This window comes from Furipterus horrens, unplaced genomic scaffold (assembly GCF_987537825.1).
Source record: "Furipterus horrens unplaced genomic scaffold, mFurHor1.1.pri manual_scaffold_2, whole genome shotgun sequence".
In the NCBI taxonomy this organism is placed as follows: Eukaryota; Metazoa; Chordata; class Mammalia; order Chiroptera; family Furipteridae; genus Furipterus; species Furipterus horrens.
The window spans coordinates 70,340,268-70,367,250 of NW_028327172.1; positions in this window are offsets into that span (position 1 = coordinate 70,340,268).

Genomic DNA, 26,983 nt, shown 5'->3' on the forward strand with positions numbered 1-26,983 from the left:
GCTGCATTAAATTAATGTCAAGCCAATAGATTAAATGTGAATGAGTGGAAGAGAAGTATCCAAGATGACTGTAAGTTAGTTGACCTGAGCAAATGGAAAAGGGGAGTTGCCATTAGCTGAAGTGGAGAAAGCTATAGGCAAAGAAGGTCTATGAGGAAAGATTCAGAGTTTCTGTTAGGCTATTAAGCTTGACGTGTCTATTAAACATCAAAGTGACAAGGTTGGTTACAGTATACACCAGCCTGGAATTGGTGTAGGGAAATAAATGGGGGGGGTGGCATATAGGTGGCATTTAAAGGTCAAGGGAGTGAGCACGGTTAGAGAAGAGAGACAAGGACTGAGCCCTGGAGCCTCCAGCATGAAGAGAAGAAAACCTCACAGAAGCCTGTGAAAGAGCAGCCAAGAGGTGGAGGGAAAAACCAGGGGACACAGAGTACGGAAACCACGTGTGGAAAGCACACTGAGGAGGAGCAGGCAAATAAGCTGGATCACTGCCACATTCAGCTTCCATCTGAGAAGTTCTTGGAATATGGAAGGCTTGGACTGTTTGCTTATGTTTATTAAAAGAAAAACATCTCACCTTAGTCTTTACCTGAAAGTATCAGTGAAAATGGGGAGGCTGAGCTGCTGCAGAGGAGGGTCCCATTTACCTCCTGTTGCTAGAATTCTCGAAAAGATTGTCTCTGGCTCCCGGTACAGGAACATCAGCCCTGAAGCAATGCAGGGTCCATGTCTCTCCCACAAAAGACAAGAAGAGTGAAATGCCACTGCCTAGCATGGTGTAGACACCAATAAATGTTGGGTAAAGAGTAAGTGAATGAATGAGGGAGCAAATGAATGAATGAAGAAAAACCGTGGTCAGAAACTACAGTGAATGAGAAAATGAAAGTAAACAGGCAAATCATGAGGCCTGTAAGGAGAAAACATGGGTGACTTGAACCAAGAAGTTTCCTGTGTGATATGCATGGAGCGCAGCCTTGGTTTCTACCTCCTCATATCTTTTCACCCTCTATCCCACCCTCAGAAACCCAGCTTTCTACTTATCCTTCCTCACTCTACAAGAGTTCCTGGCTCTTCCTGAAAGGTAGGTGGACAGAGGGCATGGGGTAACACAACCTAGACGTAAGGCCCAGTTCTACCAGGTACTAAGTTAATATTTGAACTTTGTAGGAATGTTTTGAAGATTTCTTTTAATGAGGCTCGTGAAGACACCTTTTAAACTGTTGAGTGCTCTCCAAATGTAAGGAAATTTATTTTCCAGAGAAATAACTGAAGAAATACTCACTGTCAAATAGTGTCAGAGGGAAAAAGAAAGGGTTAAAAGATAGCTTTAGACTGAGGGAAATGTGAGACAGGGGAAGCAAAGGCAGACCCATGAGAAATGTGCCAAAGCAAAAAGTGAACTAATGGCTGCCATAAGTGGTATTAGGATAATGTCATTACCCTCCAACTCTTAGCAAACTTTTTACATTTATGATATTCTTGGCATAAGTGGATTTATTTTCCCCCAAAAAAATTCAGAAGTTTTTTTTCTTTCTTTTTTTTTAATGTGTTTTATTGTTTATAATGTTACATTTGTCCCAATTTCCCTTCCCTTTTTTCCCCTCCACCGGTGGATCCCCTCCCTCCAGTTGTCCCCCCCTTTTAGACCATGTCCATTAGTTGTGCATATAGTTCTTCTCAATCTCTCTCTGTCTATTCCATTCCCTCCTACCATGCTCCTTAATTCCTATATCATCTCCCTCCCTCTTCCCCTTCCCCCTCCCTGCTGACATCCCCCCAATATGCTACCCATACCTATAGTTCTTTTTCCACTCTCGTTGCCTGTTTAGTTTGCCTTTGTTTCAATTCCCTAGCTTCTGTTGTTTCTTGTGATGCAGTTTTCATTTTAGATTTCATAGTTTTGACCCTCCTTTTTCTAAACCAGTCCCTTTAACATCTCATATAACAGTGGTTTGGATCTAATGAACTCTTTCAGTTTTATTTTGTCCTGGAAACACTTTCTCTGCCCTTCTATTCTGAATGACAATTTCGCTGGATAGAGTATTCGTGGTTGTAGGTTTTGGATTTTCATTACTTTGAATATTTCTTGCCGGTCCCTTCTTGCCTGCAGGGTCTCCCTTGAGAAGTCAGCTGATAGTCTAATTGGGACCCCTTTGTACATGATTCTTTTCTTCTCTCTTGCTGCTTTTAAGATTCTCTCTTTATCTTTAACTTTTGACATTTTGATTATAATGTGTCTTGGAGTGGTTCTCCCTGGGTCCAGTTGTTTTGGAACTCTCTGTGCTTCCTGGACCTGTAAGTCTATTTCCTTCCCCAAGTTTGGGAAGTTCTGCTTTATTATATTTTCACTTAATTTTTCAATTTCTAGTTCATCTTCCTCGCTCTCTGGCAAACCAATGATTCTTATGTTGGGCCTTTTATAGCAGTCCCAGAGGTTTCTGATCCTCTCATCCTTTCTTCCCGTTTCCTCTCTCTGCACTGGTTGACTGTTTGTTCCTTCTCTATGTTCTAGTTTGTTGGTTTGAACTCTGGATTTTATTTCCTCACCATCTGTCTCATATGTGGTTTTGTTCCTTTCAGTATGAGTGTTTTTCAATTCTTTCTCATCTTTTTCCAGATCTTTTGTGAATTCTGTAAGCCACCTGATAACAATGGCCCTTAACTGAGCCTCTGACAGGTTTCTTATTTGTTCATCTGTCAGGTTCTTCATCTGTTGCCTGGTGAGCTGTGCCACCGGGATTTCTATAGTTGTCTGCCTCATTTTGACAGATGCGTTTTGTTTTCTTGGGCCGGCTATAGGGGGCAGTGCCTGTGTACTTGTCACAACCCCGTGACTGGCGGCGATCCGCAACCTATTTCGCAGCCCTGTGGCACTTTGTGTGGGGGCGGGGGTCCAAGATGGATTCACACAGTTATTCCGCTAGGAGACCGGGATCCGTCCTCCCGCCCCCTGGGCCTCACTGTTCGAGGCGATGTGGTGGCTGCTTCTCCCAGCGTTGGGGTCGGGAGTTGCCGGGGTTTGACTGCAGCCGGGATTGTCCTCCCTGCCGCTGGGATTGTTCTCCCTGTCGCTGTCCCTGGTGCGACCGCAAACAGCACCGCCCACTTTCACTCTTCCTACCTGCCCAAAGGGCGCCGCTGGTTTATAACTTCATACGTTGGGCTTCCGTGTAGTTTTATTTTCTGGAATTTCTAGTTATCTTTTGTTTTGAAGTAGTTGTATTCCTCTCTAGTTGTAGAGGGAGGCTGAGCATGTCCGTCTAAGCCTCCATCTTGGCCGGAAGTCCAAAATTCAGAAGTTTTGAAGAGGCTTCGGGGAGGCTGCAGTCTCAGGAGTGGAGACGCTGAGAGCCTGAGGAACTAAGGCTGGGAGATGCAGACAGCACAGCCATTCAGGTGGCATTTAGGTCACACACCTGTATATAATGTGAGGCAAATTATTTGGTGTATATAATAGATTCTATAGGACCTCAGATGATATGGCTGAAATAATCTCAAAAGGGTTTATGAAAAAAAAATTTTCTCCCATTTTTTACCTTCTTTCCTACCTTCCCAATCCATTGCCTTCTTTAGTTGTCTTTTTATTGTGTCTCTCTTTTCCCCCCTTCCCCTACCTGTGTTTGAGGGTGGCTTTACAGCTTTAATGATTGAGTCTAAACAGTTGCCTCACCAACACCTTCCCTGGCTCCCTCCCCCCTCTTACTGGGGGATGAGCACTCCATGATACAACACAGGTTGCAGTGTCTTGTGCATAAACCGTTCCCCACCCCTCTCCCATGGCATACCATTAACCCTGTCAGATAACAAGAAAAAATGCAGGCACCATAAGATTAACCCAAACCATGTACACAGTTTCCAACATAAACTGTGCAGCTCAAGGCTCCCACCCTGCAGAGCATCCAATAACTTTTGCTGAGCCATCCAAGCCCAAGAAAAAGCAACCCACTGTGAAAGAACAAAGACAGCCCTAGCCCAAGCCTGTACCTGCCAGTCAGAAGAGGCAGCCGACAGCACCCCCAGGCAAGTGTGGTCCTTGGAGGGCTGCCAAGTTGCCCTGAGCATGACAAGGCAATGGAGGGGCCCAATAAGCCCCAGTCAATCAGAAACAGATCTCCCCTAAAAATAATAATGAATGAAAAAGCACAGTTACAAAGTCTTGCCTCTGAGTTTGGCACAAAAATCAAACCTAATGAAATATTCAGAAAAAAAAATTCCAAGATCAGGATTTGGAACCTTTGGGCCACTATTCATCAGCAAACAGATCCAAAGACCTTGCATTTGTTTTTACCAGCAAAGATTTCAAGAAAGAACTCCTGGCTCCGACAGTTGTCCTTCTCCACCAGACTTGGCACTTGTGAGCCCTGGAAGGACTGTAAAAGTAGGTTATTTGGGAGCAGAGGGATAGACTAGATAAAGCTATGAGGGCATGTAGTTCCAGGTCAAATGGGAAGTGCTAATGACATTGGTACCCGTGATTGAGAACGAATCTATTAGTAAGGAAATAGAAGCAAAGATCAGAAGAAGGGAGCAGGATTTGGGGAGTGGGGTGAGGGGTACTTCTCAGTCTTCAAATATTTGTTGAGCTCTCCTTGAGAACCAAGTACAGTGGAGAAAAGTTACAAAAATAACAGAGACTATGCCACCCTCAACATTCTTATCAGGTTCCATATCTAAAAGTGCTTTAAAAATAAGTTTAAGGGTGTGAGAGATGATTTTTGTTGTTACCGAAGATGCCAGGAGGTTGTCTAACTTTTGGCCAACAATGATTGATTGCTGGAGCTGCCTGGAAATCTGTACTGAGGAAGTTTGTGATCACCTGCGTGGGTTCAGGATCAGCAAAAATGAGTGCCTTGATGCATCGGTGTGGTTGGTAATGGATGGAAGGGAATGCTGCATGTTCAGTGACTGAGCTCCAGTCTGGCAGACTATTTTACAAATAGGAAAGCTGAGCTCCGGGAAGGGGTGGGGCAAGTTGAAGAGAACCAGCACTACTAGGCTGTTGCACTTGAAAGCAGGACACAGGAGCACAGTGCAGAAGGAGCAAGCATACGAAGGCACACAGGCACTCAGTCCTGGGGAGGAAGAAAGAGAGGGAGGGTCTGGGAAGGCTGCAAGATGTCACAGAGCAGCACCACGCAAACACACATTTGGTTTTCAGTGAAATAACACTTCCTGTTTAACCTTACCCGCTTCTCTTTCCCTGGGCATGTCAAGTTGAGGTGAAGGCTGCCAGTGAAGAGGCAAAATTTGCCCAGAGACCTGCCCTGGCTTGAATTCTGAAGAAATATTACTGATTTAAGAAGTGAAGTGTCATAAGACACAACTTATGATGAATAGGTGACATTAAAAGCATGCATTTTATTCTGCATGATAATAGGGTTGGTTGTGTGTCGGTCTCTCTTTATACAATTGAAGATTCCATGAAGATGGTGCCATCACCTCTGCATTTTCTAGCACTTAATCAAACTATATAATTGCCAGGCACCTAGTGAATGCTTATTGATTGGAGAAATGAAAAAAAGAATGAATAATTTTATTTCTTTTTGGGGAACCCAAAGATTTAGGAGTCAATCTTCTAGCCAGAGGAGAGAATAAAAATGCATGTGTAGTATTAAGCTTTATTTAAGTACAGTGGGCTTGGAACAGCCCACTCATCCATTCCGGTCAGGAAGCAAACAATAATAACAGCTAACTAACATTTATTGAAGAATTACTATGTGTTTTATGAGAATGAATAAATCAGGGTAGACTAAATATTTTAACAAAATCTCAGTAATTCAAGCCATGATCCAATATAGGTCAGCAGGGGCAGAGAAAGGAAAGCTATGCTCCACACAGTCATTCAGGGACTGAGACTCCTTCCATATAGTGGCTGTGCCTTCCTTGAGCCCTGAATCCTCTGCAACCACTCAGCAGATGAAGAAACAAAAGCTATAAATCAGCACAGACAGGTTTTAGGAATGAACTTTAGGCTATGTACCACAGATCACTTCTATCTACATTCCTTTGACCAGAATTTAGTCATACAGCCTCACCTAGATGCAAAAAAGCCTGGGAAATACAGTCTATTGATGATTCCGGAAGAAAGGGAAACATATCTGCTGTGTATCTAACAAGTCTTTGCCACAATGCATTATCTCATTTAATTCTCAAGACAATCCAATAAAACAAATACTATTTTCATTCCAATTTTGCATCTGAGCAACCTGAGGCTCAGAGAAGAAAGTACTGCCCATGTAGTAGATAGTGGAACTGGGAGTTGGTCCTAGGTCTGATCCTAAAGTGTGCGTTCTAGACCCACTAAGCTAAGCTTTTTCCTAACGGAGGTTCAGTTATGCTGCCTCCTCCTCCCTCTTCCTTCCTGCCACTCAGATCCTCACAGTGCTGATTTTGGCTTTCCTGGGTCTGAACTGCTGGTGACATGTAGCCATTTGGCCCCAGAACTTGCATTATCTTATCTATTTCCCGTTGCCCTTCCATGTGGTAGGCATTATTAGCTCCACTTCACTGGGGAGGAAACTGGGATTAGATGGGTTATAGAACTTGGCCAAGAACATATAGCTAATGAGAGGCACGTTGAACACTGTGACTTGCTCTTTGGCCTGGAACTTTAGAAGGCCCTTCTCTGAAATTAAAAAGAAATGATAACAAAGAAAGTTGAATCCTAAAAAAAATGCAACAATTCACTTTCCCATGGACTATCCCAAAAATGTTTGGCATTGAGGTCACCAAGGTCAGAAAGACTCCTTACTCTTCAGGCCTGATTTCATCTGCAAGGTAGGAAAAATCAAGAGTATTCAGCAACCTCTGGCCTTATGAATTACTATTAGATTGGCATGTCAACTCTTGAAGAAGCTCTTCCAGCCAAAGTCATCCGGGAAACAAGGAATCAGATAAATAACAAGACTGATACAAGGCAAGGAAAATATTCCAGACTCAACTACGGGATGGTTTTTCCAGGCCAACAACATTTTTCATGGCTGGGTCACTGAGTGCCAATGTGGAAGGGGCAGCCAGAGAAGGCTTTGTCTGCTGGGCTCTTCCTTCCTCTCCCAGCCTCACCCCTACCCTGGCCATGTCACTCTTTCCCAGAGCTATGAGCTCACAGAATTTGTTCTTTTATTCCACCCTCTCTGGGCACAAAGGTACCATCATATGTCATATACTGATCCCCAAGGGAAGAAAACAGGAAATAAAGCTAATTAAAATGGCTGCACTATGAAGAAAGAATTCATTATAATAACAATAATGCAATCTGAAGTCTTGGGCAGACCGGCAGGTGAAAGAAAAAACAATAACAGTGGTTCGGGGCATTTGACTTTACAATATCTTTAATTATACAAGCTGCAATGGTCAGAGGAGCACAGTGCAGAGGCCCAGACCCTGTGGGGTGCCAGCTCCCTGCCTTCCCTGTACCAAGCCAGGCTGAATTTCTTTCTCATGACTACAGCCTTGGGTCATCCTTCCTGAGGTGTCATTCACCCCCACTGTTTACTCTCTCAGGCCAGTGTTCATGAGACTGAATGACCCTGGTATGACGGCCTGTGAAGATGTGAACAGTCCTTTCTATTGGGACCTTTGAGCTGATCTACTCCTGTATCTGGTGAGGCAACTGGGGCCAGATTGGTTAAATGACTGGGCCAAGGTCCTACTGGTTGTTTGGGGGAGCCAGAACACCCAGGTCACTAGCCTTCATGTTTGGAGAGTCTCTCGGCTAGACCACACTTGGGTGTATAACTCCAGGTGCATGAAATGGTTATAGATTCTACTCTATTCCTCATGAAACACAGAACCTACCATAAGTCCTTGGTCAAAGGTTCCTTGCAGTGCTCCTTCCTGGCTGCCTGAGAGGCTAGTGGAGTCTCCCTACATGGAATGGTAGCACTTCTTTCTTTCTCTTAAGCTCTCCCAGGAACCTCAGTTCTGTAATTTCCCACTTCTCTCCATCTGCGTTGAACTTGTTTGCCGCCTACCTAAGGAACCTGTCTTCTGTCCTAATTCCCACAGCAATGAACTCAGTTTGCCCTTCTCTGTGCTTTCCCTCACATCCTGCCTAAAAACTAAGTTCTAGCCTTTATCTGCACACTTAGACATTTTCCAAATAAAAATAAGGTCAGAGATGATTTCACCAGGTCTTGCATAAACTGGCTACTGCCAACCTCGCCACCCACTTGCCTGGCTCCTCTCCCCATGCTCCTGTCACATTGCCCTCTGCTTAGCACTTTAGAAGATACCAAGCCCTCTCTTGCCCCATGCTCTTGGACATGCCATTTCCTCTGACAGAATCTCACCCCTCACCCCCCCTCCCACCAGCTGCTAGTGTCAAACTTTATGTGTCAGAGCTCAGCCTATGTGTTACTTCCTCCAGGAAACCTTTCCTGACCCCTCTCATTAGGATACCTTCCCTACTGCATGCTCTGGGATAAACCTGTACTTTCCTTTTATACCCTTTATCATAAATGTGATTATATAATTATTTTTATAATTTTAATTTATTATCCATGTCCTGCAACAGACCACAAGTAAGCTCCATGAAGGGACAGATGCTGTATACACACACCTTCTAAATGCCACTCTCAGGACACCAGCTGACATGCTCTGTCATGTAATTATTTGCATACATAGCCAAGCAGGACTATAAAGCCAATGACGGCAGAAACCCTTACAGTGATGGATACATAATAAATGTTCATTGGGTGGGTGTTGGTGCAGCCCTCATGAAAATTGAGGGAAGAGGAGGGGAGCTAGTCTGCTAGTAAACACTTTACAACAGATATAATACACTGCCGGTATGGAATTATAAAGCTATCTGTTATTTCTTTTTGTCACTTCAGTGTTTTTGTTTCCCTTTCTTTCTAGAAGCCTCTATATTAGGTTTTTTTGCTGTGGAACAAATGACCAAAAGTATAGTGGCTTAAAATCACCCATGTTTACCACTGCACAGTTTCTGTGGGCTAGGAGTCCAGGCACAGACAGCTTAGTTGGTCACTCCGCTTAGGGTCCCATAAGACTGCAATTAAGGTGATGGTCAGGGATGTGTTCTCAACTGGGAGAAGATTTGCTTCCAGGCTCTCTCAGGTTGTTGGCAGAATTTATTTTCTTCAATCTGTAGGTTTCATGGCAGCTTCCTTCTTCAAAATCAGCAACCAAGGGAGGTAGGGAGAGAAAGAAAGATCAAGAGAGAGCAAGACACTCTAGCAAATAGTCACTACTCTCTTATGTAATCGCCTGCACATAATTGCTTATATCCCTCACCTTTTCCATATTCCATTGGTTAGAAATAAGTCACAGGTCTTGGCAACACTCAACAGGTAGGGCTTACACAAAGGCATGAATACTAGCTCATGGGCTACCTTAGAGTCTATCCACCACAGCCCTCAAAAATCAAGGGAAGATATAAATCTGCAGATAGGTAGGTAGATAGATGATAGATAGATAGCTATCCCTGGAGGGGACTATTTCTTGATACCATAAGTTTTCCACAGAGCTCTGTAAGTGGGATCTACTTTCCAAAATCAAACTGAAGACTAAGAATCGTGCAGTAAGAAGAATTTCATATAGATATGTTTGCATTTTTATGTGTTTGAGTTTTGAGGGGGCTAGGAAGGATGTAAGTGATGGGAGAGAAACAAGTCACTTAGTTTAGATCAAAGGAAAGAAAGGAGGCAGACATTGCTCAGAGAGGGAGAGGGGCCTTGCTGGAAAGAGAGAGTAAGAGGCAGTTCCCAGAAGAAAGAAGCCAAGACAGCACTCTTCAGTCAGGTTCCCACAACACCCCATGGTGCTGCTCAGATAGTACCCCGTCCACACAGAAACTTAAAATGAATGTTTCCCCCAAATTGACTTTAAAAACACTCTGCTAGTCTGGTTTGCAGTTCATGTAATTATATCCCAACCCCCAGGCCTCCTTAGAGTCCCATCCCCACTTTGGCCCAAGCTGGTCAAATCACCAGGCCCATGTAGCCCACTTGGGCTTATGCCTTGATTCCCACAAAGCATAGCCCATGCATCCCAGGAGATCTCTCCTCCCTAGCTGTCTGCTTGGGCCGCCATAACAAAATACCATAAAAATTTATTTTCTCACATTTCTGGAGGCTAGAGTTATCCAAGATCAGGATGCCAGTAAATCAGATTCCTGGGGAGATCTCTCTTCCTGGTTTGCAGATGGCCACCTTCTCACTATGTCCTCATATGGCCTTTTCTCTATGTGTGTAAGACAGGGTGAACTCTCAGGTCTTTCTTCTGATAAAGACACTCTACTCTTATGACCTCATTTAATCTTAATTACTTCTATAGAGGCCCCATTTCCAAGTGAAGCCACACTGGGGGTTGGAGCTCCAATATGTGAATTCTGTGGGGTATATAACGTTAGTGCATAACACTGACCAAGAAGGCCAGGCTCCAGCCCCCCTCCAGAACCACCTGCTGTGGCCTCAAGAGAATGAGTGTCTTCGTTAAATAGCAAAATAAGACATCCAGCAGCAGGAAGAGGCTCAGAATTCTCCTTCAGTCCTGAGAGGCTCTGTACTTGTCCTTCGGGGAGGAGGCCTCCAATACTTAATCTAGGAAACTTCCCAGAAGCCAGATGAATAAAGCCAAAGGCCAGAGATGGCCTTGACTAGGGCTTTTTCACCAGAGCCATAACTCATTTTTGGTAGTTTTTTGTTTTTTAATGTTTTAAAACCACACTATTTTAGTACTAAGTCAAGATTGGTGACCATTGCCGAACACAGGCCTTGAATGACCACTATTGCCCATGTGATGTCTTTCATTACATTATCATTAATGTTGATATACGGGGATTGGTATACTTGTCGAAACCTTTATGTTAGATGGTACACTTCTTGAGGACTCCCAATTTTTGAAAAAATCTATCTCTCTCCCAAAACTGCGCAATATAGTGAAATGCCCATAGACGAAGTTCACTTTCTTTTTTGCTCAAATAGTAAATATATCAATTAATCAAATATTCTATGTCCCAACAAGACAGTTAAAGTTTACAGTTGCTCAGTTTTCCCAATACCTTTTTTTTTATTAGATGAGGCATATAACGAGTTGTTTGTTCTTGAATCTGGGTGGTGGGTTTCTTTTTCTTTTTTCCTTTATCCTCACCCAAGGACATGCTTATTGATTCTAGAGAGAGCAGAAGGGAGGGAGAGAGAAAAACATTGATGTGAGAGAGAAACATCTATTGTTTTCCTCTCATATGCGTCTCAACCGGGGATCAAACCTGCAACCTAGGCATGTGTCCTAACTAGGAATTGAATCCACAGCCTTTTCGTGTTCAGGATGATGCTCCAACCAACTGAGCAACATCAGCCAGGGCCAGTTTTCCCAATATCTTTAAAGAAAACTTTTGAATTCACTTTCTTCTATAGACCCAAAATCTAAGAAGAAAGAAGTCTTGCTAAGCAAATTAGGAGTGCAAACAAAAAGGAAGAATGTTTTTAACCTATTTTAAGAGAACAAAATGCTTTCAAGTGCTTTAGAGGTATCTATTTTTACACAGACGGGATCACTGATATATCAGTGGAGCCAGCTGCCACTAGGCACATGCTTCAGATAGATGTTGTCATTGCAAACCCTTCTTACTAACCATACTTAGCCCCTTTTCTGTCTAATGGAGCATCTCTTAAAGTAGGTAACTTCAAAGAGGCAGAACTTTGCACTGGCAAGTCCTCAGATCCCTTATCTGAAAAGCCAGTAAGTAAATCTGGTGAACTTAGAATATCCTTAATAATAGGAGCCTCTCCCATTCAATGAACGGACCTTTGTCATTTAGTTGATTTCTAGGGAACATTGCAGTTCTACCTGGTGTGATGAGGAGCGTTGGGACAAAGAGCCAGCAGGTCTGGTTTTAAGTGTCCCTTTCTTCTGTCACTTCCTAGCTATATGACTTGCAGCAATTAATGTTTTCTTTCTGACCTTCAGCTTCTGTCTAGATCTATCCTTCCATCCCGACAGGCATATTGTGAGGATCAAATGAGGAAATGAGATAATGAGTAGGCAAGCTCTTTGTGAACTGTAAAGAAATATACAGATATTAGTTCTATATTTTAAAGTGTTTCATCAATGATGGTATGAGTTAATTAGCATAGGCCATTACCCACAAGCTAGTTCAAGTCACAGTCATTTGGTTGAATTGTGTTAGCACATTAAGTACATATCTAATTACTGGGCCCTTCTGCAGACACACTGTGAAGCAATCAGCTATAATAGTTAATAATACCTCGATAGAGGCAGCTAGACCTGGATATAAGTCACACTTTTGTTAGCTAGAATTTGGGGAAAGATTAGTCTCAGTTTCCTAAGCTGCAAAGCAGCAATTAATATGAAAAATAATATTTATAATATAGACTGAATGTTTCGTCCCCTCCAAATTCATATGCTGAAGGCTTAACCTTCAATATGATGTTATTTAGAGGTCTCTGGACGACAATTTGGGTTAGATGAGGTCCTGGAGGTGGGGCCCTCATGATGGGATTGGTGCGCTTGCAAGAAGAGACACTGGTAGACTCCACCGATCAGCCTGCTTGCTTTGGAACCCAGCCTTCACCTCCCTGCTCTGCTGCGTAATTCAGGGAGTTATCATCAGGAGTCTGTGTTTTCCAGGTGCCGGTCTCCCCTGGACTCACTGGGTTCAACCATTGAGAGGCAGTGGGAGGAGTTTGGAAGGAGGAGAAGCGAGGGTGTTTGATTTCTCTCTTTTTCTCTGTTTGCAGCAATAACTCCATCTCCTCCAAAGTTCCTGCTTCCTCCACGCAGCCCACTTTGGTCTCAGCTTCTGGTGGGTGACCCAGCCCCTGGGCTCTCAAAACCCCACTTCCTCCCTTTGTCCTTGCAGTCTTGGGGTAGCAGCAGCTCCTGCTGTCATTAACCTCTGAGTTGCCCCACTGTCCCCTACTGGCTTTTTCAGCTTTCCTTACACTTGTGTCATTAATTTCTTGGTTCAAAGTATCTCTGATTTCAGTACTCAGAGTGATTTTCTTTTTTGTTATTTTCTACTCTAATAGGTTATATTAGTCTGCTTGGCTACCATAACAAACACCATTGGCCATGTGGCTTAAACAACAGAAATTTATGTTCCCACAGTTCTGTAGACTGGAAGTCCAAGATCAGGGTGCTGGCAAGGGGCCAGATCTGGTAAGAGCTCCCTTCCTGTTTGCAGATGGTTGCCTTCTTGCTGTGTGCTCACATGGCAGGAATAGAGAGAGAGAGAGAGGGAGGGAGGGAGGGAGGGAGGGAGAGAACATACTCCCTGGGATCAATGTTAATCGAGGATTAATATTAATTATCTGAGAAACCCTGGTTACTTACTTAAATATTTTATACAAAATAGCTTAATGCTCAGTTATAACATATTTCAATTACTGGCAAATCTTATTTTATTAGACATCCTGACTGTCGTCAGATGTCTGATATACATTTCGCATATGTAATCTCATTTAATTCCAAATAGTTTATGCTGTTTTCCCTTTTTCCTTCTATCTGCTCAATGGTCTTTGCTGCTAGCAACTGTGGGTACCAGGATGTTGGTTCAGAACTCAGCCCTTCCTAATCTAGCTCCAACCTAGCTGTCAGGGGAACACCCTAACATCTCTCCGCAGTGAGCCCTATGCCACAAGCACAGAAAGCCTGCCAGTTCCCAGAGTGTCCACCCTTTCATGCTCCCCTGCGATGGTTCATACTGTTTCTTGCAGGGAACATCTTCATTTCAGGACCAGCTTGTCATCACCTCCTCTGTGAAACCTTGAGTCCAAATCACACACAAAACTAATCACTTCCTCCTCTGTGCCCTTAATGTGTCCTTGGTTTCTGAGGTTATTATAGGGATTGTCTGATTATATACTGGTTTAAAGGTACAGATCCTATTTCTCTGCCAGCCATGAGCTCCTGGTCAGCTGCTCAGGAACACAGAATCTGGAAGCTGAATCCTGGGGGAAGAGGCTCCATGCTTGTAGAGCGACAGCCTAGAGCTGGAGAGACCTAAGTCTAAGTCTGAGCTCCGCCACTTCTCAGCTGTAAACTGAAACAAGAAAGTGCATCTTTGAGGCTCATATTTCCCTCTGGCTTAACATGGGGACAACAAGTGCAAACCATGTCTTAGGGTCATTTTAAGAACTGCATTAGATAATCTATGTCAGGTACCAGTAGCTGTAGGAGTTTCATACCAAAGATTGGTCTCCATTTCCCTTTTTTTCTCTCCTACAGCAGAGCTCAGGCTAATGAGGCCCAAGAGTCCTGTCAGGCCTGTGTAGGCAAAAAGGACCAGAGAGTAAGTATTCTAGGCTTTGTGGGCTATCTTTGGTCTTCTTCACATGTTTTTTGTTTGTTTGTTTTAGTTATTCACTTTTTACATTACTTTAAAAATGTAAAACCATTGAACAATCAAAAATAGTTCTTTGGGCGGGGTTTGGCCCCCTTGTCCCCACTCCGGCACACTCCCTGTGCTTGGTCCTGATCCCATAGCTGCCTCTTGCTGTTTCCCTTTTCCTTTGATTTTTCTTCTTTTCTCTTTTCTTTCATTTCATCCGCATCCTTTCAGGGTAGGAGTTAAAAACCTCAAATGTTTGATCAGAAAGGCCTGGGTACAGATCCCGGCCCCACTGCCAGCTGCTTTACTGACAGTGAGCAGTTACTCAGTGCTTCTGAGTGTCAGTTCAGGCCCCTTTAACACCACCTTGTGAACCACACCCCCTGCCCCCCCCACACACACACCTGTTGGGAAGGTTAAGAAAGAGGATGATCAAGCAAAGATTGCTGGAGCCAGCTCCAGAGACTTCTAAGAGCCCATTGTTAAAGTCTCAGGAAATTTACAAGACCGCTCTTAAAACTTTGGTAGCTTGAAATCAGCATAGTGAACACACACCACAGAATTCAGCGAACACCCACATATCACCTACCTTACTCTCCCAAGCTGGTTGTTCAAGATCGCCAGCACACCGCTGCTCTGTAAGGGCTTATTCTCCCTCACTCTTCTGCTTCCTTGGTTCTCCGTGTTCCTAGTTTCCCACTGTGAGGAATTAATGATGTACCAGGAGGAATCTTGAGAGAGAAAATTATGATCTCCCAGGAAAATCTCAACAGTAAGAGCTTCACAGTTCACACATCCACTTAGCCACTGTTGTTTTCAGGCTCTACTTTGTTATGCACTCAGTGAACACCGGTTACAAAGCATTTGGTTTTCACAAGGAGGAATCAAGGCTTTCCTTAAGTGCTAATAAAGGAAAGGGTGGATTGCTCTGTGATTATCAAAATCCTAAGAGCGGTAGGAGACCTTCAGCCAGATGAAAGCAGATAGAGTTTTTAAAGATGTCATGTAAAATTGACAGACTCTGTTACTAAATCCAAGAGAAAGAACTGGTAAGAGAAAAATGCTTAGGAAAGCTGAAGAGACATTGGAAATCTCTTGGGAGTTTTTTTCTTAATGGTGGGGTGTTAAATTTTTAATTTCTTTTTTGATAGAATAAAAGTCTGCTTTATTAAATTGATAAACATTATTTTAATTTCATGTGTTTAATGTAATGATTCAATATTTGCATATATTTCAAAATGATCACAAATAAATTCAGTTAACATCTGCCATCATACCTAATGATATTTTTCTTGACTTGTGAGCTTTTGGGTTTATTATTTGGTAAAAAAAGAAAAGAAAAAAGAAAAAGAAAATGCTTTTTGGAAAACTCGTTGCTTTGGTTTGTTTTCATTCACTTTAACAAACGATTGAATCCTTCCTCAGCTAGAAATTGCATTTGGGTTCTAGCCATAGAAACCAGAAAGGAGAGTGATCTCAAGGAGATAAAACTTTATTCCACTACCATCTAAAAAGAAGCCTCAGCTGGGCAGTGTGGGGCAGATGTGACAGCTATTTCTATTTTTGTTTCCCTCTGACCATAGCTTGGGGCATTCATACTCCAAGTTCCCTCACGGTCCAGGATGACTACCAAAGCTTTATTCACCATATTCATATTCTTGGCAAAAAGCAGGAAGAAGGAAAGGGAAATGCTGTCCATGTGCTTCTTGGAAGGTTGCCTAGAATTCCCACCCAGCACCTTCTGCCTTGGACTCATGGACCATCCTGAGCCTTGAAGCAGAACACATCACCACTCAAAATAAAGGCTGAACTCACTCACTAAACACAGAGGAAGAAAGGTTGTTGGGAGGATACCAGCAGTGTCTGCTGTAAGTTCCTTCTTTGTTCACATTTCTCTGTTTGGGGGAAGAGTGTGTGGGTGTATGTGTACGTGCACCTGCACACGTGCGTGTTTTGAATAAGAGTTTGTTTCAAGATAAGAAAATGATTAATATATTCCTTAACTCTGAATATGCAGGCTGGTCAACAAAACTCACACCCAAATACACAGATATACACATGTGCACACATATGCACAGCAACTCCTTAGGAGGTGAAGTGAAAAATGAATTAAAGAAGCAAAAACCAAGAGTCATGGAAACATAGTGCTAATTCATGCTGCCAGTGCTCCATATTATGTGTAAGCTCTCTGCCTGGTTTCTCCCAGTTTGGTCTAGAATTTGGTAAGCGTATTTGTGTACACGTTTGTAAATGCACTCATCCCTTTCTGTAAAGACGGAAATAGGTGGAAAATAAAACAGAGAACTCTTTTCCATTTTTTTCTATTCCTCTCCTTTATGCTCTGATTATGTTAAATTAAGAAAAAAACATTGCAATGAATTACACATATGATTATTATTTATTGTATTTTCATTTAAAAGGGGGATTGAGATGTAGAGATAGACAAAAAAAAATTTTTTTTTTTTTTTAAATCAGGAAATGAGCCCTTGGCTGGCCCAACTCAGCCGGTTGGAGCATTGTCCCATACACCAAAGGGTTGCTGGTTCAGTCCCTGGTCATATGCCTGGAGGAAGCCGATTGATGTTCTTCTCTCACATGGATATTTCTCTCTATCTCCCTTGCCCTCTCTCTCAAATGAGAATTTAAAAAATTAAAAATTAAGAAAAAAGTCGGGAAGTGAGTGTGAAAAGAAAGTCATTGGGAGATCAGGCAATATAAAAAGTGGTTGCAAGGTTAGATTCTGTGACTTTATTTCAGCCTTGCTCCCTTCCCTGATTAGCTGCACAACTTTTAGCAAATGACTTGACATTTCTATGCTTTAATTAGCCCGCCTGTAGAATGGGGATTATAATACCTGCCTCAGCTAAGTTGAATAAGGTTCATGGATAAAACTTAGTACTTAGCACATAGTAAAAGACAAATGGGTGTTTGTTACTATCATTACTACAGGAAAATGAGTTAGTCAGAATGGGGTAGTGCTCAGAAAATACACTAATAAGTCTTGTTATACTTTTCTCATCATTACCACAATGCTGCCACTAAATTCCACTTTTTCATTTGTCTTTCTCTATGGCTGTAAAGTCAAATTACCTTCACCATATGGTCATCATGAGGACCAAATGGGACAGTGTCAAGCACAGCACCTGGCACATGGTAGGTGCTTAGTACATGTTCCTTCCCTTTCTCTCTCCCCCTTTACCTCCCCTCATGGTTGAGAGTCAGTCCTCTCTTTTACCCTGAACCTCATGGACCACTGACTTCCTTCTCACAACATAGATCAGGAAGCCACAGCCTTTGGTTCATGTTGGTAACTCCTCTTCAAGCCTGACACCCTTGACACCTAACAGGAGCTTGATGGTAGTTGGGTTAGTGTACACTAAATAAAGGCAAAATAAAGATAACCAAGTTAAGGGCAGGGGTGGAAAGGAGGATATTGCACTGAATTTAGGTTTTTATCATGGTTTGTCTCATTTTACTTGTTATCAAGGAAAAGCGGGAGCCAGACACCTCTTCTCTGTGCTTGACCAAAGAAGCCTGTTAGAGAAAATGCTTTCTCCTCACTCTTTTGGTATGCTGATGAAACTGCATGTCAGCAATGGATAAAAGAAAAGTCCCTTTAAACTTCTGACCAAGGGAAATTCTCAACAATTCAGTCATTGGACTTACCGTTTTGTCTCTTGGTGCCTACCTGATACCCTGAGAGAGGTTCTCTGCAGTTTGCATTGGCAGATGTTCACAAAGGTGCAGAGAGAGGAAATCTCCCATTCTTCCATCCCTCAAACAGGGGCTGAGGGGCTGCTGAAGCTCTGGACTTGGGAGAACCCTGTCTGGGGCTATTAACACCTTCCCCAGAAATGCTGTTCACTGCAAGGTATTATGGTAACAGTAATTATAACAGTTAATCATGGGGTGTTTACCGGGCCTCAGGCATGGAGTTAAACAAGTCTATCCTCTAACCCACTTAGTTGTCCCAACAGCTCTATGAAGTTGGTAATACTACTATTACCATTTTGCAAACACAAAACTGAGATTCAGAGATGCTGAGTCCCCTGCCCAGATTTACAGCTAGTTAAATGCTAGAATTAGGGTTTTAACCCTGGACAAGATTTCTTTCACTGACTGGTATCTGAATGCCATCACTGGCAAGTCTTCTTTGAGTGGACAAAACGTGCATGGGGAACTTGCTAGGTTGGTGCGAACCTAATTTTCAGAGGAAGGCAGTGAAGAGTGTTTCAGAGCCCAAGGCACCCTTGAGAGAGTCAGGACTGGATGACAGCTAGGAGACAACCTGAGAGCCCTGAGTCCAGTGACAGTGTGAGAGGCTACCAAGCAGGCAATGGCGTCAGAAGGGGAGGTGCAGACATTCATCCTTTGCTGTAATCCACAAAGGCTATCCACAGATGTCCCAGGTACTGGGAATAGTGGTGAGCGGGATGGGAGGGCATAGTATCTGCCCTCCTGAAGCTGACAGTCAAGTGTTCAGAGACATGTATTACTGATAAAATTTTACAAACAACTGTGGAATTACAACTGCAGTAAGTGAGTGCTTCAAAGGGAGAGGCACATGGTACAATGAGATGCAGGTTATGAAGCATTTTGGATGCTGGGCTCACATCTTAGTAACTTAACAACTGTTACCTCATTTGCAAGTGTTTGAAAGCACACAAATGTCCTTTTCCAGGACCCTTTGGTGATTTAAAAAGAACTCTAGGTAAACAAAACCAGTCACCACCTTTGGAAAAGAAAGGCACTCTATATCCTGGGTCATAGACTGTGAACACTCTTTTCATGAATGCAGGCTTAGGGTGAACTCACATGGAAATACCTGGGGACTGGTAACAGGATAAATACTGAAGAAAACAATGTTGGGGACAACTGTGCCCCCATGGGCAGCTGGGCATTTATCCAAGTAATATGATCTTCTCTTACATGCTTCTGGAGGCAGGCAAGAGCAACAGTGGCCAAAAATCACACAAATTTGCCCGACCTTGTCTGTTCTGGGGAAATTGTCTGACTCCAAAACACTTGCATGCAAATTATTTCTGGCTCTTGCTGACTGAAAATAGTTCTGCAGATAAGGTGTCTCCAATCTCATGATTTAAAATCCTATCAAAAAAAGAAGCCCAGGAAAATTACAGTGAACAGCACAAATGGTTTAGAAATCTGGGTCATTCTGTGGGTGAAGTATTTACAAAGCACAGGAAGCTTGAGTCTCCCAGGCCAACCATGACCCATTGGGCCTTCATCCCCTGACATCTCTGTATGTCCATGGATCTTACCCCCTCACCCCTTCCACTGACCCCTCTGAAACTCCTGCTGTGTCATTGGAAAATGCCTCTGTATCTTCAGCTTCCCTGAGTCTACCCTTTTCACTCTGGCCATGTCTCATAACCCAGAAAGGTACTATTCACATTATCTCCCATGGAAATAGTACTTCTGAAGTTGGCCTATGTCGGCAGCCCTTCCTCCGCCTGTTGCCTCATGGAATCCTGGCTTTCATAAGTGGAGGCTATATTTTTTTCTCACATTTAATCCTTGCTTTCCATTGTTACTTCAAGATCATTTTCCTCTCACCTTCAAAATCCCCAGGCCTTTTATAACTAGCCCACTACTCCTCCTTGTTACTATCAAGTGCCAACACTTTAGTGCTCCCTTCTCCAGGGACAATTTAGCACCAATCTCTGTTCCACCAGCTCTCTTGTCATCATATTCCGCAACTTCAGAATCCACGTGTATGATCTATTCACCATACTTCTTCACTTCTAATGATCTACTCTTTCATCTCACCTCATTTATCCAACTCCATAATTATGCCTTCAACCTTGTGGTTTTCTCAGATATTGCAATTTCAGGTGCCCTGTTTTCTGATTACCAGCTCTTGTACTTCTAATTTACTTCCTCTACATATTCTTAGTCGAAAAATTCTTTAACCTCATCAAGATGACCAATCCACTGGTGCTACAATCAGTCAACCCACTCATGTCCTTCCCTCCTTACCTAGTGAAGAATTCATGGTCTATTATTATAACCATTCCTTTGTAAACACTCTTAATTCACCAGCATTTCCTTCCTTCTGTAGCACCAACAAGGATAAGTACCAACCTGATTAAAACCTGTTATCATTTACTCTGGGCTTGCAATCCCCATGGCTGACTATTTCTAGATTTAAAAAAACAAAAAACAATGTATACCATATGACCACAAATCTCAAATAGGCATGAAAGTAAACAATCTACAATTTTCCACTCTTCAGAATTGTTGGTCATTTTCTCTCTCCTCAAATTTCATGAACCTGTGCCCTTCACCCTTGACCTCGTCTGATATTTTACAAAAAGAAGATAATAGGAGCAAACACTAAACAAAGATTTCCCTTTTCTTCCCATATATAAACATGTCATGTTAGTTTGTACAAAGGGTTTTCATTCCTGGCAAAGGTGATAGCTCTGCTTTTGCACTGGATCTCAACTTTCTCACCTCCTAGAATCTGCTCCTGTAATTATTCCTTCTTTGTTCTGCACTATGGTTTTTTCTCTCTGTACTAATTCATCCCAATCAGCATACGAGCATGCTCTAATATCTCTATCTGAAAAGAAACAATAAAAGAACTCAGTCCCATATACCTTCAAACCCCTGTTGCCTCCCCACACTCCCCTGCATAGCAATTGTTTTGAAAGAGTTGATTATTATAGTCACAGTTCTATGCCTCCCTATTGTCTCCTCTGTTCACTGCAAAAGGGCTGCTGCCCTAGCCATGCTACTAAGCCTGTTCTTATTGAGGTCAACACTGACTCCATGTTGCCAAACCCAGAGATAACTTGTCTATTCTCATTTTACTTCTCCATGTCAGAAATATTTGACATAGTGGCCACTATCCTTGAAACAGTTTCTTCTCTCAGCTTCTGTGACTCCACCCTCACCAAATAGCACTACTGGTAGTCAAGGTAATAATCCAGGCTCTATGCTTGGTTCTTTCAGTTTCCTCTCTCCCGTCCTCAAAGCCATCAGCAAATCCTATTGGTTCTACCTTCCAAACACATCCTGAATCCATTCGCTCTCCACCACCACTGATCCAATACAAGTCCCCTGCTTCTCTCCCTGGTAAACTTGGGATTCATTTCTTGACCTCTGCTTTTGTTTCTTTCTTTTCTGTACACATTAGTCAGAGCAATATTTTGTAAACATCAACTATATCGTGTGCTTAAAGGGCTTCTGTGGCTTTCCATTACCCTTAGAAACTAGCATTAAGCCTCTCTCCCCAGCCCCTGGATTCCAAAGCGTGGGTGATCTGGGCCTGCCCACCTTTGTGATTTCATTTCATCCCTTCCTCCCTCTCACCCACTAAGTTTCAACCGCTTGACCTTTCAGTTCCTCTAACAGGGCAAGTTTGTGCCTGTCTCTAGGCCTTTGTCCTGGCTAGTTCCTCTGTCTGGACTGTGTCTTCTCTACCACACTCCCGTATTTGCATGACTGGTTCCTCTTAATGTTACCAGCTTAAATGTCACTTCTTTAGAGAAACCTTCCTTAACTGCTCAAACTAAAATAATCACTGCACTATTCCTCTACTTCCCTATGTAGTCCTTAGTACTTTCTGACACTTTTCTTATAAATTCATTTATTTCTATATTCTCTATCTCCTCCTACTATAATATAAGTATCAGGAGTACAGGAGCTTATTTTGTATTGCATGCCATGTATGCCCAGTACCCAGAACTGTGCTTAGCTCTTAATAGGCTGATCATTAAATGTGCACCAAGTGATGAAGCCTAATGACTGCACTACACTGTGATGAGGTGTTGTGTGAGAGGATATAAAAGAAGTCCCTTCAGACGCTTAAATTCTGACCCAGACTCTCCTTTGAAATCCTATAGGCTACTCAGCCACTATTACAGACTTTCTAAAAGCAGAGACCCTGCCTTTTACTTCCTGTTATACATAACACCTACATGCTACTAAGCTTATAGCTGGTACTCAGCATATATGTGCTGATTATGCAGTCTGAGATAATTACTAAACAATGCAAGGCAACACTGTTACACTTAACCTATTTAGAACCATGTGTCTGGCAAATTTCTTTAATGGTTACATACCCAGGAACCAGAGTACCTACCAAGAAATAAACAAAAAGAACCCAGAAAGTTTGAAGTAGATGTCACAAAGTTCATGTTCTAAAATGCATGCAGATTACAAAGAGCAAGGCTCTTTACTCAGAGCATTCTTATTTTTCCATTATGGGAAGTCTAAGATGTTTAGTTGATATCCAGGTTTGCCTGATACTATTCCTTCATTAATTCCAAAAGTACTTATTGAGTTGCTTCTATGCATTAAGCACTTGTGTTAGGCACTAGGCGAAAGATAAGTGGTGAAGAAAATAATAGTCTGCCCTCATGAAGGTTGTAATCAGGGGTTGCAGGGTAGGTACAAATATTTTAAAACATGTAAACTAATATATAATTATAAAATAATATAAGTGCCATAACGGAATAAAACAGGGCAGAAATTATATTGGTCTTTGTTTTCTTTATAACATGTTTCTCATGATAAAAATGTATGCTTGTTGTGAGAAGTTAAAAACAACAACAAAAAAGAGATATAAGAAAAAAGTTTATAATCTCCCAAACTTCTGCCTTGCAGAGTAGAATTCAGAACCTGACATAGAAATTGTAAGAAGTGACAGCTAGCATCCCTATGGTAGAGAAGATTTTTAAAATCAGATATAAAAAGTAACAACATAAGCAGGCAAAACCAGACACCTCTGTCTCAGGTTACTTAGAGCAAATAATCCTATACTACCTGCTAGGTCCCACGGGCAATGTCATACCGCTACCATAGACAGTGAGGGAACACCGGGCAGTCTCTCCCATTGGCCAAGATGGCACAGGGGAAGGTTCTTACACTGACAGACCAAAAGCTGGAAAGATGAATGGATAGGGTCCAAGCACAGCACCAAAAACTAGCAAAATAATTGGACAGGGGGGGAAAAAAAAGCCCTCCCCTCCCCTCCCTATCCCTATGAGAACCACGGGCTTTACTAGGAAGAGAGGATGATCTCTGAGACAGGAGTCCACCATTCTCCCCCGTTGTGGCATGTGAAAAAAGCCTCTTTCTGCACCCTCACCTGTCTCATGAGTTCAGCTGTTGCAGGCAACACACCTGTATTTTCAGTTACAATGCTGGAGGCCAGGACCATACTTAAGGTCTACAGTGAGGACACTGAACCATCGCAAAGAGTAAAATATAACCTAGTTTCCACTTCAAAAAGAAATATGTTAGAAAGAGATTCATCTAAAAGTTTTAAGTTTTTAAATTGTGCTTTTTGTGTCCCCTTTGAGAAATCTGTTAACCACCTGAAGGTAATAAAGATATTCTCCTAGAAACATCAAAGTTTTCCTTTTAAAATAGTTCTACAATCCATCTCAAATTATTTTTATGAATGGAATGAAGTAGTGGTTGAGCTTCTTTTTATTGCATAAAGATATCCAATTGTTGCAGCAATGTTTGTTTTAAAAAGACCTTCCTTTTCCCCCACTGAATTGTCTTGGCATCCTTGTCATTCATTTAATTGTGAAGCACTAAAAATATGGACTTGAAGTTTTTTGTGTGTTGGCATAACTTTGCTGTAGAGTGACTGGGTATTAAGTCAGCTTTTTAACTGGTAATTGTCCTAAATGTCAAACCCATAGCTCTTTATTCTGGGGTTCTTTTGTTTTTCCAGACAAAGAGCCGGTATCCTCTTGCCTAAAGGTATAAGGCTGGTTTCAGATACTCTAGGAGCTACATGGAGTCAGGAATGTCAGGGCTTTCACCATTTAGAATGAGTTTTCTTTTCAGCTTGCAGTCTTTCCCTTTCTCTGTGTTTGATAAGGTACATCCATTTCGGTTGAATTTCACCAGTGAATAAATCTTTCCTCTTTCTTTGGTTTGGAGGAAAGATTGACACCCAACTACGATGTGGGAAGTATTGTTCTAACTCTTCTTTGACAGATTTCTAACCAATACTGCTTATTTTTAGTCCACATTATTATTTCCACCTAACTCCTCAGCTTTCCAAGGATCTTAAAGACCAGAGAGTTGGCTTATTTCTGGTATTTCACTTGGCGGTAATAGTTCATTCTGCTCTGCAAAGTTATTGCCATTCTAATGTGTTTTCAGATATTATATAGTTATGTTACACCAGTCTCTTAATTTCACCGAAGATTAGATTTATATTATTATTTCTTGTTGTCTTTGCTATTTTTGTGTGATGGCTTTGACAGAAATGGAAATTGAAGAGGAAGATCAGTTGAGATTCAAGTGAGTTTAGAAACATTAAACAACAATATGTTGTTGATCCATATAAGATGTTCAAGTCACTCTAAGTATACCCTTTGAAGTTCAAAGGATATGTATCACCCTGCTGTCAGCTGGGGAATCAGTCCTACTGATTCCCCGCATGACCTTTCTGATATCTTGCCCTTACCCTCCCTTAAGTAATTCTCCCTTACCTTTCTTCCACGGAGCATTTTTGAGCCCTTATTTTGTTCAGGTCACTACAGTAGGAAATGGGTGCAATGGTAAACATGAGAGATGTGTCTCCAGCACGCAAGTGGCTTACAGTCTAGTAACAGATAGGAATAGTCATCATGCAATTATCACATGCTAAGGTAAGCACTATCATAACGGTACTCATCCACCACTGTTAGGGGAACACCCGCGAGGTACATGATCAGTTCACAAAAACACATGGAGAGGACACACTTAGGCTTTAGTGCTTCGTTTTCTATTAAGCTGTTCTCAGGGAGCGGCATGCAGAGCTCTGTTTTAGAATTGCTTGAGACCACTTATTAAAATGCAAATTCCTGGGCCCCACCTCAGATATATTGAATCCTAATCTCTGAGGAAGAGACCTGGGAATCTAAGTGTTCACAGACTCTCCTGTTGCTTCTGTGACACACTACAATTTGAGCATGTGTGAGAGTAGGTGCTGGAAATGGTAAACACGATCTAGATAGAAAGGAATTTATAAGCCCCAGTCAAGAGTTTGAGCATTATTCTAGGAGTACAGAGTTTCCAGCATCTTCTCATCATTTGTTAGACAAGTGACCATTGTACATATTTCCTTGAATGTACAACATGTATCATAAAGCCTCCATAACACAAAGCATTAGGATAACAAAAAAAGAAATCAAGAAATATCCAAAAAGAAAAAAAAGAAAAAAAAAGAAAAAATGAGGTCTGAGAAAAGAAGGGAAGGGATAGAGAGTGGGAGAAATACTACTAATAAAAATCCTAGATTCTGTCCATCTTTCCTTTTACCCTAGTGAAAATCATTGCCTCATATCACAGTTAATTTCTTCCCAGAAACACTTTCCACTGTGACTGAGCATCTGTAATAGAGATTTATAATGTTCTCCCATCTTGTTTTCCTCTCCTCCGGGTACATTGGATATTTACATTTCCCCACACACCATCCTGCCCTATTTTTTCTAGTTAAATTTAACTTGTGATATCCATGAGACTTTTTAGGTCCACACTTTCCCAGGTTCTAATGTTTGTAACTTGTGTCTTCCCCTTGTATTTCCCCATAAAATGATAGGCTATTTTAATCTTGCTTAGCCAGCGTTACAAAACCCATTGTTCTATCCATATATCTCTGATTTGTGTTAGCATTACAAAAACACTTATACTCTTTATTAATATTATAATTTATAGGATCCATCAAAAATTTATTTCCTTGACATGAGAGGTAAAGTCTACATGCTTATCTTTTCTCCTGAGGACATTTGGTTAATTTATCTTCTGGGAACACAAAGTTGAACCTGTTTTCTATTCAGTTATTGTGGGTGGCCTCTGACTCTATTTACATCTTCAATCCCCTTTCTACTTGATTATCAGGTGTAACCCAATGCTATCTGTCCTTGATAGATAGTTCCTACTTTTACTAGGTACACTCAACAGAAACTCTTTTCTGTTTATACAAATAGAAAAAATTGCATAGCTATATTTTAGGAATAGCCATATATTTAACAGAAGATATGATAGCTATTATTCTATTTTATCATATACAGATATATTTTTTTACTTGCAAGTTGCCCTCTTTGTCATTTCCATACCAACATTGACTACTTTTTAAATTTTTTCTAATTTAGTTTTGTAAATAAAAAAATTCTGCACCCTCCCTGACCTTTTCTTGTCCCAAGAAAGGGAATTAACCACTATATTACATAGAGTAGGCTAGACTGTGATAATAAATAGACAAAAAATATGGAATAACTGGAACACAATAGAGGTTCATTTCTACTCATATGTCCATGCAAGGCAGTTACTTCTAGTTGGGGTCATTCTCCTCCACTTGGGGATGAGGACCCAGCATCCTTCCACTTGGGCTCTACCATCCTCTAGGCCTCAGCTTCATTGTCATTATCATACATCTGGCAGAGGGGACACAGTGTGGAGAAGGCATGCCTGCTTCATGCCTCAAAGATGTGTGCATCATGTCTACCTACATCCTGTAGTAAGAATGAGTCACATGGCAACAGCTAAGTCAAGGGAGACTGGAAACCATAGTCTGGTCACGGCCCTGGCTATAAACATGTTAACAAGAAAGGAGACAACAGATCACAGCGGACAGCTAGCAGTCGTTGCCATAACTACTCTCCAAATTCCCCTGGTCCTTTTTAGTGAAAAACT